This window comes from Manis pentadactyla, chromosome 10 (assembly GCF_030020395.1).
Source record: "Manis pentadactyla isolate mManPen7 chromosome 10, mManPen7.hap1, whole genome shotgun sequence".
Lineage (NCBI taxonomy): Eukaryota > Metazoa > Chordata > Mammalia > Pholidota > Manidae > Manis > Manis pentadactyla.
The window spans coordinates 114,295,128-114,306,953 of NC_080028.1; the positions used below are offsets into that span (position 1 = coordinate 114,295,128).

The 11,826-nt window shown below is 40.1% G+C and overlaps 1 protein-coding gene across 3 annotated transcripts in view; it reads right to left on the minus strand.

Annotated features, from left to right (window-relative positions):
• Positions 1–4,989, minus strand: part of PPFIA2 (PTPRF interacting protein alpha 2) — a 528,118-nt gene extending 523,129 nt beyond the window's left edge. For 2 of the 3 annotated variants that reach the window (XM_036912337.2, XM_036912347.2), the window contains exon 1: positions 4,048–4,280. The gene's annotated coding sequence lies outside the window, so the exon portion shown is untranslated. Of the gene's footprint in view, positions 1–4,047; positions 4,281–4,696 lie in introns of those variants that run through there. The other variant, XM_057487533.1, reaches the window with a different exon arrangement.
• Between the last annotated feature and the right edge of the window lie 6,837 nt (positions 4,990–11,826).

Below are 11,826 nucleotides of genomic sequence, written 5' to 3' on the forward strand. Positions count from 1 at the left end.
TGCAGTTCATCAGTCTAATTGTCTCTGTTTTATCTCCTGCCCAAACTCCAAACAAGCTAAATATTTCAACCTCAATGAAATATGATTCATTGACTTCCTCTAACATACAAGCTTTCTCTTTTAATGATAATCCACATATCTCCTACCTACAAAATATAGCTCGGTTTCACCTACTTGTCAGTTTTTTTCCCCATGATTTATCCCACTTAATTTATTACACATTACACTTATTAATTGATCACCTTTCTTCTTCAAGTTTACAAAACCGTTTCTAGCTAATAACTCCATCTTACTCTATTTGTTATATTGTCAACAGCATCATTTTTTGATAACTTAAATAATGGTGTGAATCAATGTTTACTTTTTCATTTAGAAAATCCATAATAATGAGTATTCATTTTATAGAATAGTCAGCTTTTACTTTTTATCGCACCAACTAGTTTTAAAACTTCTTGACTTTTTGACTCCCATTTTATTACTTTTATTTGTTCTCTTCCTAAATTGCTACAATAGTCTACACAGTCAATAAAGTAGATTTGACTGAATTAGATATAAGCTTTATGAAATAGATCAAGGTGCATAAATTTGTTGAGGTTAGTGTACTACTAATTACACTTAATATTCTTTTGTTTCCTGTGAGCTGAAATGTCTGGTTTCCATCCAAACAATACAAACTAATACTCCTTAAAATATTCCACAAAACAGATGCCATAAATTATATTAGCCAATGTGGTAACTTCACCTCTCAGCTGCTAATCACAATCTCCCAGTCATGAAATAAATGAACTGTTTAGAATACATTTTAGTCACTTATTAATTTGATTTGAAAGAGACAACACAGACATTAAGGGCTAACACTGATCTATTGTGTAGCATTATACAAGTCAGAAATTAAGAAATTATCTCATTTTTTCTTCTATCTTCCATCTTATGTTTAAAAAATAATCAAACCCCCTCTCAATTTCAGTTGTTGTACTGAGGCCAGGAGCTATTAATTAGAGGGGCTGGTTTTGAAAAAGCTGATGTAGAGAAAAGCTGGTTTGTTGATCCCAGACCATTGCTTGAATTTATAATGTAAGGTCCATTCATTTTTGTGCCTACATATTCCTGTCCTAGGGGAAAATATTTCCGGTGATATTTTCTAATAAAATGTCAAGATGTAACAGCTCAATAGTTAATTACTTTTTATGTGATTATTTATACATATATTGGGTTGAAGAGAGAAATTCAATTATCTGTGAATAATTTGGTCAGGGCCCACTAAAAACTAGGAGGAACTGTTAAAAAGACAAAAGGAAAGTATTTTGTGACTGATATCCTATGTAAAAAAATTTAAGGGGTATGAATTTTAGGATAAATCAATATAATTCTTTGAGTATTTGCTTATCATTCATAACAGTGGGCCACCTGAAGGCAAGAATCTGACTTACTCAATTTCTTATTCACCCTAAATAACAGAGCAGACACATAATACGTATTTAAGCACAGCACACACACACACATTGTTACTATTGTTAATCACCTAATGGATGAAAAAATATTTTTTGCATTTTTCTCAATAAAATTTCATTTAAATACTGTCACAAAAATGCAAAAAAGAGACTCTTTTCTAACTGCTATACATTTTCTTTACATTAATTTAAAAGGAAATGGAAAACAAAAAAATGTTCCAACACATCTGAATATTTAAAACAATTAGTTCCCATGTCATGCATGAAAGCCACACACTGAACAGCTGTGTCATTCTGATAAATCATTACCAGGAGCCAATGTGCTTCTTTTCGACATTTAAGGTTAAAACAAAACACCAAGAGAGGAAATGGTAGCACTGGGACAATTTGTGCCAAATCTTGCAAGGTTTAAATTTGATGGTTACTGAAACATTCTTAAATCTGTATTTTTAAGTCTTACCCTTCCTTAATGAAAGCCATTAGCCCATCTTCACTTTGACTTCCTTATAACAACTTCAAATTCCAAGGAAAATCTAGCTACAGCGATAACCTCAGCCACAATTTTCACTTGAATGTGCTACCTTAATCGTCGTCATCATGAGACCTTAGACAGCCACCTACTTGAGGTTCCTGGATGAGTGTAAAAGCTGATCTTTGATACAGACAGTCTGAAGATGCTGTGATGAGAAGCAGCTTATGGACTTAGAAAGTCTATTAAGTCTACATTCAAAATAACTTGGCTCAATTTCCCTCCTGAGGCATGTGATCCAGGTAAGTCACTTCACCTCTCAAAACTTCAGTTTTCTCTTCTGTAAAGAAGGGATAAAAACCCATGCTTTTTTTTTCTTTCTTTTTTTAACAAGCTCATTTCAGGTTCCAATATGATACTGAGATCACACAGAAAATTATAAAAAGCTATTACAAATTCAAGTACTTATTTCTATTTTAAAGTCACCAACATTCACCTTCAGAGAAAGTTTACCTTTATGACTCTTTCTGCTTCTATGCTCAAAAGTTTAATTCCAGTGGGTATTCTAAACTCTCCAAATCCAATTGAAAAAAAAATTAAATTAACATGCAAAAGTTATTTCAGAAATTAGATGAATACATGCTGCTCTTTCTTCACTAAAAGCCAAACCAAATAAAATCTAAAGTTCTCTCATCAAAACTTGAAGACAAATAAAGTTCTACAAAAAATAAGGCCACTTTTATGAACCAGCTTAGTTTCCTGCAAAAGAGCTCAGTCTAATACAAATTGCAAAATACTTGTATAGTCCTTGAAATATCATATAATTTATTTCTTATATGCACATTTTAGGTATTACAATCAACTACAAAACTATATTTAATGTAAGGGTGAAACACCCTCCTAAAGAATGGATGACATTTGAAGCAACTTGCATGGTCCAGAAATCTACAGCACTCAACCTCCGGTGTATTTCATCCTCACATACTACTTTCAACTTTTACAATCATTTTCAGTATTAAAAACTGCATTGCATAGCATTACTCCTGAAAAACCATGAAGAGGATAGAACCAGTATACTTTGACAGCAAATGTCAAACCTTTCATCATCCCCTCTCCAAAGCCACTTAGACATATAAATCACATTATCCTCTTCTAGATGGCGGATACTGAAGGTTTCAAGACATAGAAATTGTTTCTTTGTTGTGAAAGGAAAAATTAATAAGAACTGGTGAAAGTAATTATCGCAGTGCTTAATTTTAGCCTGAATAATTTTATACCAGGGAAACCAACTCCCTCAATTCCTAGCACATAACCTTGACTGTCTTCTAAATCTCTCAGATTTTAAAGCAAAAGTTTTGAATGCCCACTGGAGGCATTACCCAAGGGTTTTCAAGATCCACTGTGTTTCTTAGCAATATGTTTCCTTTCAAGCAGTAGCTATTCAGATAGGATAGTGCTACAAAAGGCTTTTTTTTCTGTCAATGAATCATCTTGTTCAAGATCACTAGGATTTAGACCCCACTAGAGGCAAGGATGCAATTATTCTCAGTAGTTTCTTCTGCAAAGATTTAGTTCTAAGAACTAACCCAGCTCCACCTCAGTTAACCCACGAGAGGCACGTAATTCAGTAATTTCAGAGAGAAAGCCTAGCCATTGTCTGATTACATTATATGAATATTCCTCCTCCTACTTAACTCTTTGAAATCCCCTATCCTCGGGAAAAATTATCACCTCTAATGGAAGCATTTTGCACTTTCTTCACCCCAGTGCATTTATAGATGGCCAAGAGCCAGCTCACCCCACAAGGGCTGGACAGTTACCTCTCAGCCACACCCCCCACCACCACCCTGATGAAGTTGACTTCCTAATTTCCGCACTAAAATTCTTTATCCTGCCCAACAGGAGAGAGCCAAGCAGGGAGGAGGTAGAGAAATAGGGGAAGGTAGAGAGAAAGAAGAGAAGGGCGAGGATGGGGTGGAAAGCAAAAGGTAAGGAGCAGCGGTTGGCAAGGAGGAATTTGCATCTCCTCTTCCCTGGGGGCGGGGTGGGGCCTTTTGCTGGGGGTGACGGGTGTAAAAAATTGAAGCGGAAAAGGGAAACCAGGTAACTCAAATACGGTTTCTATACCTAATGTCTGTAATTTCGGGTCCTGCTCCTTCAATTGATCGCAGACAGCCGCAGTCCCAGGCTGGAGGAGGGACGCTCACCCCCGGCTCCCGGGTGCCTGGTCCCTAGCGCCGGGCGGGGGGAGGCAGCCGAGCCCCGCGCGCGCCCGGGCGGCCCCCCGGAGCGGGCCCCGGCTGCCCGGCGTGGCGGCCCCTCCACATCCTCCCGCCGCTCGTCAGCAGCCCGAAGAAGAAGCGTCCATCGGAAAAATGGCATATTACAAATTTTGCTTTGGGAAGCAGGGCTCGGTTCAGACCATTGTCGGAGAGGCGAGGGGGAGGCGGCTCTTAAAGCAGCAGCGGCCCCTTTGCCGGAGCAGCCGCAGCGCGGGCGCCGGAGCCGGGGCCGGCGGGGCGCCGGCTCGGACTTGGAGAAACTTAACCGAGCGGGCCTCTCCCCTGCGTCCCGGCCTCCCGGCGGGGGTGCCTCCTGACGGGAGCTTCGGGGAGAGGCGCGGGGAGGACCCGGGGGTGCGCTCCACCCAGCGCCCCGCCCGGAGCCCCGCCGCCCGTCGGAGAGCTGCAGGGAAGGGAGCCCCGGGCTGCGCGCGGCGGGACGGGTGCCCCGACGCCCGGCCCCTCTGCGCGCGACGGCGTCTCGCGCCCCTTACCTGAGGCGCGTCCTCCCCGGACGGACGGCGGTCAGCGCCCCCCAGGCCTCCCGGCTCCGCGGCCGGGCTCCGTCGCGGGCCGGCGGACCCAACTGCCGGGCGCCGCGCGGGCGCTACCGCATCCTCCGTCCTCGCGCGCGGGGCCGGCGCCGCGGCCGGGCCCCTCCTCCGACTCCCCCGCCCCCGCCTCCCGGGCGGCCGCCGCCGCCGCCGCCGCCTCTTCCTCGGGAGCGAGGGCTTCCCCTGGAAGCAGCCGCAGTGGTTTCCACCGGCCCTTAAATAAATTCTGAAGTAATCACGTCTTTGCTCCCCTCCTCACGCACACGCGCTCGCAGACACACACGACTCCCTCCACGCCGCTCGCCGCGCGGGTGCCGGTGGCCCGGCGTCGGCGCGGGCGGGAGGCGGGCAGGTGCGGGCGGCCGGGGCGCCCCTCCTCGCCGGCCCTCCCCCCGCGGCGCGGTCTCTGCCGCGAAGGGCGCGCGTCGGTCCGCGCTGCGGGCGAGGGGAAGGCGCTGGAGCATCTTCTGGCGTCCGGCCTTCCGTGATTTCTGTGAGCGGCTTGCTTCTCCCAGGATGAGCGCATGAGAGCGATGCTGCGGGGACCTGAGTCAATCTAGGGTGTGGTGGCATCTGTCACTTCCCATTACGTCTCCTTCGCTTCTCCATTCACAACTTTGGAGACGCCAGAGGGTTGCGTGTTAAGTACTCCCTGCCCTAGTCAGTTTCATCTTGGGGCCAAGTCTGGCCTCGGATCGCGTTCCAGTCCCCCCTGTACCGACACCTTCCCCTCACCTATTCTTTCCGGCAGCTGCTGTCCGTTCACACAGACCCGTCTCATCGGGGGCGGGAGGAAGCAGGACAGGAACCCAACATCTACTCTAAGCAACGAAGCAAACCAAAACAAAGGAACAAACAAAACCGTTTCAGTCAGGGACATTCACATATCCTGGTTGTAGTGAAAAGGAAGAGGGCATGCAAGAGGGAACTGGGAGAAGAGTTAAAAATTGGGTATGATTTGGGTGTTAATGCAAGTTATCTCAGGATGTCGTGCAAGAAATCCAAAAGACATGCTTCACTTTGGTGTGAGGTGGAGTCCGAAGCTAACTAAAGAAACGGTATTCAAATAGCAGCCCACTTAAATACAATATTCAAAAAACAGAAACGTCCATTCTGGGGGTAGTATTTAAATCAGTTCATGACTCCACAGTGGGGTGTAACGTCATGCTCATGTATTTCCCCTCTTCTCTTCTGAACTGTTACTTAAACTCTAAGTCACAACATAGTTCTATAAGAATTAAGTGTAAGAATAATAAGATTCATTAGATGTCAAATGGAGCACTATTTTTCAAACATAAGTTGCATATAGATCACTCATGGATCTTGTTAAATTGTAGATTCACTAGAACTGGGGTGGACCCTGAGATTCTGCATCTTACAACTCCCAGATGGAATCACTCTGAGTAACAAGGATCTAGATCACCCGATCAACCAACCACTTGATATGGCTTAATACTCTTAATCACATGTAACTCAACTCATGAAGCAGTTTTAGACAGACTTAATGTTGTAATAACTTTATCATACTAATAAGATATCAGTACTCTTAGAACTTTCACTCTCTGGAATTCCCCAGAAGACATTAAATGTCCCATATACATTAGAAAACGTCATAATTTTGAAGACAGTCAATATGTCTTTTTGTGTAAGAATTCCTTCCTTAATAAACTTGGTTCTAATTTCCTTAATAATCAGCACTTGTCAAGTACAGCCTCAGATGACATTACCATTTCCAAGAATAGTCTCGATTTGCCTGACTCCTAGCCACACATTAAATAAAACTCTTAATTCTAAGTATGATACCCACCTGCAATGGATACAAGCCAACAGCTGATAATCACAGAAAGGAAGAAATTGATAATAGAGGGCAGGGAATAGTATGAGTAAAGGATATTTTAATAAGAAGATATAGTCTTCATGGCCACTCTAAGCTTAGAAATGCTAAGTTCTCATGTTCTCACCCCCAGCACCACTGCAATAATTTTTTCTACCAAAACTAAGAGACATTTTTAAGGAGCAATTTTGCAGAAGGCATTAAGTCAATGAATTCATATGAGAAAAGAAGAGTCACCCTTCTACACCAGTTCTTTGCCCTCAAGTTTAGCATATAAGACAATCTCCAGAGGGCTTGTTACAGCACAGATACCTGGGCCCCATCCCTAGAGTTTCAGGTTTGGTAGGTCTGTGGTGTGGCCAGAGATGTTGCATTTCTAATAAGTGTCCATGTAACAGAATATTGCTAAGCCAGGAATTCCACTTTGAGAACTACTGCTTAAAAAAATCTGAGAAATTTGGAGCAAAATAAGTACAGAACAAGAAAAACAGCTGATATTTTGCAGTAAGGCAAAAGTCAAACAAATACAAAATCAATTATTATGCTCAAGTTTTCATATACTCCCATTGGTTTTTGATAGCCAGGGATCAATGATTAAGATGAAATATGCTTACCTCTTATACAACCAACTAGTTTTGGTCAGAGGTAAGGGAAACCACCTCTTCCTTTGGTCTTAGTGCCTAACATCAATGAGAGGATTTAGTCCACAGAGTCAGACAGTATTACCAGCCACACTTACAAATGTTTATTCTGCACATTTAATTTCAAATATAATCTTTGTATCTACCTACCATTTTTAAGTGGAGGGTGTCATACAACTACTGTACCTTTATTATAGTAGCCAAGCCTTACAACTCTTTAGATATTTTGACTATCATATGGCATATTGATAATATAATAATAGTAATAATAATAAAAAAGCACTGATTTTATGTAAGTCAAGGATGGTTTGTTTATAAAGATTAAGTGTACTGAGATCAAGCACTGAAGAACATGGGAAAACAATTCACATGGCAATATCATTACAGAAGAGGCTGGGAAAGTAGTTTAGCCTGAGGGCTGGAAGGATAAGATGCTTTTGCTAAAAACTTAGCCAGTTTCTCCCACATATTGTTTGTGAAAGTGATGATGGAAATAAAAGGTATGTTATGGCTTTTCTGTTATGCATGCACTTAAAAAATAAATAAGTGCAGTTAATTGTAATCAGTGGTCATAACATTAATACCAAATTCTATCACAAACAGTAATTGTTGTTGATTATGTAGGTTTCATGTTTCTTGTTATGTTTATGCTACACATTACTCTCCTTCCCTGTCTGAAAAAAGAGCAAACTGCAGAAAATGAAAACTGTATGAAGTTCAATGTTGCTGATTTGTGCCTCCACACAAATACATAAGCATCCATTCTCACAAGATAAATTCTTGTGAAAAGTCTACATTACTCATCCTTTGTCTATGCATTTCTATGGGGTTACTAAAAAATGTAGCAATTTGAAAAACAGTCACCGAGATTTCAACTCATAACTAAGGATATCTTCAGCATTCTAGAAGAGCAAAACTGTTAGTCATATTTTTTAAGTCAAAGTGATAAGAGAAGACAAGTTTCAGAGAATTTTATTTTTCATCATTCAGTGCTATCTGACATCAAATCTAAGGGCAAGATGAGGGCACTGAAAATAAGAAATAATAGTGCTGCCTTCTGAAATAACTTTTACTCCTTTTTAAAGGAAAAATAATATTTTGCAGGAAAACAAATCTTCCATTTTCTCTTTAGACCACTATGAGATAAAATATTCGAAGAAGCATTCTAAATATATTCAGCAGTTGTTTTAATCTAGAGAGGAGATTTATTCTAACATAAAGCCTCATAATAAAGGTTTTCATTTTTGCCTTGGCTTCAATTTAGAGAACCTTTGTAATTTCATTGTAATTAAAAATGATCAAATTTTATGTTGGGAGTTCCAATCTAATTCCAATCTTAAAGATAGATAAAATATCTGCCAGAATTTGACTCAAACTTATTTATGATTATCTAATTACTTTCATCACTGATATCACTAATACTAATCCAATATTTCTTTGAAATGGTTGGCAACACAAATAAACCAGATGAAGTTGAGGTCAGTGATTATTGCTGTTCTGTGGATGAGAAATCACTGGGGGAAAAAATCGCTGACATGAAAATGAGGTTTCCCTTAATGTTCACCATTCAAAGACATATATAAGTATTTACCAACACTAAATTAAAGAATGAAAAGAACTGATATGGATAATTCTCTTTTTGGATATAAAGACTCATAGAGCAATGAAGAATACAAATGTACACTCTAGATAGACTGAATAGACATCATCTCAAAATTAAATTAATAAGAATAATGTAGTAAGAATTTCAGGACAGCTGAAGTGATGTAAAAACTCTGTTCAAAATGAAGTTACATATATGTTAAGAAATTGGCTCTTGTCTTCTACTTAATCGTAAATGGGGTGGACTCAAGTTCATATCTTATGAATAAGGAGGGATGAGATGTGGAAGGGAGGTCAAAACCTGTGGGGGAATGGCAAGTATTCTGATATGTATTACTGAGTAAAATATCATTCCAAAACCTAATAATTTAAAACAAGTATCATGTTCTTCTTTATCTGGTCTCTGTGGGTTAGGAATTTGGGAAGGGCTTGTCTTGGTAGCTCTGGCTTAGAATCTCTCATGGCTGCAGTGAAACAATGGCTAGACCTAGAAGAGTAGAAATGGGGGCAACTATAGCAGCTGGGGCTGATCTGGGAGGTCTCTCTCTCTCTCTCTCTCTCTCTGCTCTTGGAGCTCCTCCACATGATGTTTCTAAATGGGAGAGTTTGGGCTTCCCCACAGCATAGCAGCCTAAAGGCAGTTAGGCATCTCAGCACAAGGAACAGTCACAAGTCCACTTTGATTTCTTAGGGAAGAAACATAGACCCCACCTTCAATGAGAGGAGCAGCAAAATCACATGGGAGGAAAAATATTGTTGAAGACATTGTTAGCAAATACAATCAGCCACAGAAGGCTACCTTTGCCAAATGCACATTTGCTATTGAAAATATTCAATTATAGTAGATGAATAAGTTTGTAGTTTGTAAAATGTAGTCAAACTTTACAAACCCAAAGTCTACCTTTGGGTTCTTTAAAAAGTTTGAATAGTAGATAAGTCCCTGGTAAGCAAAATGTTTGTCAGACATGGGCAGAATTAATGGGAATTGTTAAGTAGTTAGAAAGCAGAGCATTGTGTGTTAGAAAGAAAGGGATGACAAAATCAGAGATACTTAATATTCATGAGACATCTGGGTACTATATATTCACAATAGTTAAGTATACCTAAGAATAAATAAACAAGAACCTACAAATATTCAGGATACACTAGATACACACCAAAAAAAATCATTCATGAGGTCTTTATTTGGCTACACTTAGTGACTTCTGTCATGACCCTATTTGTCCTCTGCCTAAGTAACACAAATAAAACCCATGGCTGTTCATTAGGCTATTTGGAGGGCTACATCTATTGACCAGGTGTATTTTTCCCTTCATCTCTCTAGTAGAATAAGCGTGTGTCACTGACCCAGAGCATCTATTACCTGTTGACCATCCCTAACTCAAACTTCAATTCTGGGTCTTGTGAACCACACCTTCAGTGTAGCAGGTTGATTAGGCAGAGAGAAGAGCAGAACATGTGGACATTGCATACCTCAGGGTTCAGATAGTGTGGCCCTTCTACACCATACCTCATCCTATGTGTGTTAACCTATCATCTCTTTTCCCTTGCTTTTGTGTTTTTAATAGACTTGAGAAAATGTGTGATTTGAGTATTTTAATTTATTCTGTGAGCTTTTCTGTTCCACAACCTCTGAGATAGCTTGTTGGTAATGTAGTTGGAGGTTACCATTGTATTAAGATCCCATAGGACACTTTATCTTGGGAAGTACAGAAGCAAAGTTTGGCTTTTTAATAACCTCAAATATTTTCCCAGTGTTATTTCCCTGGACTGGACCCCAAACAGAAACAAACAAACAAACACAGCAGAAACTTGAAACTAACAGCTAGGTATCAGCCAACTGGATGTTCCCTGAATCTCTGAAGTCCCATTCAGCCACAGAACCCAAAACCATACCATAGATAATATAAGTCATGTCAGACAGCTATCTACAAATGCTGCCAAATGGCAACTGGGTCCAGGTTAGATTACCGTAGAACCAGAACCTGGACTCTTGGTAAACTGGTGCCAAAAGCTCATTACAACCCTTTGATTCATTTTGAACTGATGCAAACTTCTGTACTATATAGCTAAATTTATCTTAGTAATAGTTTACCATAGTTAGTAAATATTTGTTAGATTATGTATCTTCATTTTCATTTTGTTTGTTTTCCCAATCAGTTTTAGCATTTGAGGATTATAAAACAGGTCTTTGGGTATTGGAACTTATTTTATAGTAATATACATTCGTAAATAAGGTTTTCCTTCATAATTCTAGGTGTCCGTGAATCATCTAGGAACCAGCTGTGTAGAGAGTGTGGAGTCACACAGTGTAATAAGAGATATAATGGGGTTAATGTGTGAGCAGAGAAAAGAAGAGCCATCTCATCTGTTTAGGGAGATAAGAACTGAGGATGAGAAAGGTTTAAAACTACATGAATGAGTGGCCTCAAACTGTAACAGCAACAACCAGAGGTAGATAAACTATACCTTGCATGAGGACAAGGGGATAGTGTCAGTTTGGCTACTGTGTAGAGATGGAGGAGGCTTAGACTGAAGGAGGAAAATGAAAATCTAATCAGGGACAATATATGAAAGAACATGCCAATCTTGTTAAAGAGATTAAAATGTATCCTGGGGGAATTAGAGAGCCTAGGAAAGTTTTTTAAATTAATGAAAGAGTATATTTTAGAAGGAGCAAGATAAGAATGCAAGCTACAGGTAAGAAATGAAGATGAACCCACTCTTCAATAGGATATGAAATGGGAAGGAGTATGTTTGCATCAAAATAAAATGACTTCAGTTTTGGTCATGTTAAATTTTATTATCTGACAATGAGCCATCCAGTCAGAGGTATTCAAAGGGAGTTGGAAATGCTAATCTATCAAATGAGAAGTTTGGGCTGATGATAAATGTTTGGAAATCATTAGCAGCCTTTGAAATTATGGAACTGAAAAACATTGACAATGAAGAGAGTGTGGACAAGATGAAAGCAGAATTACAGCTTCAGTGAA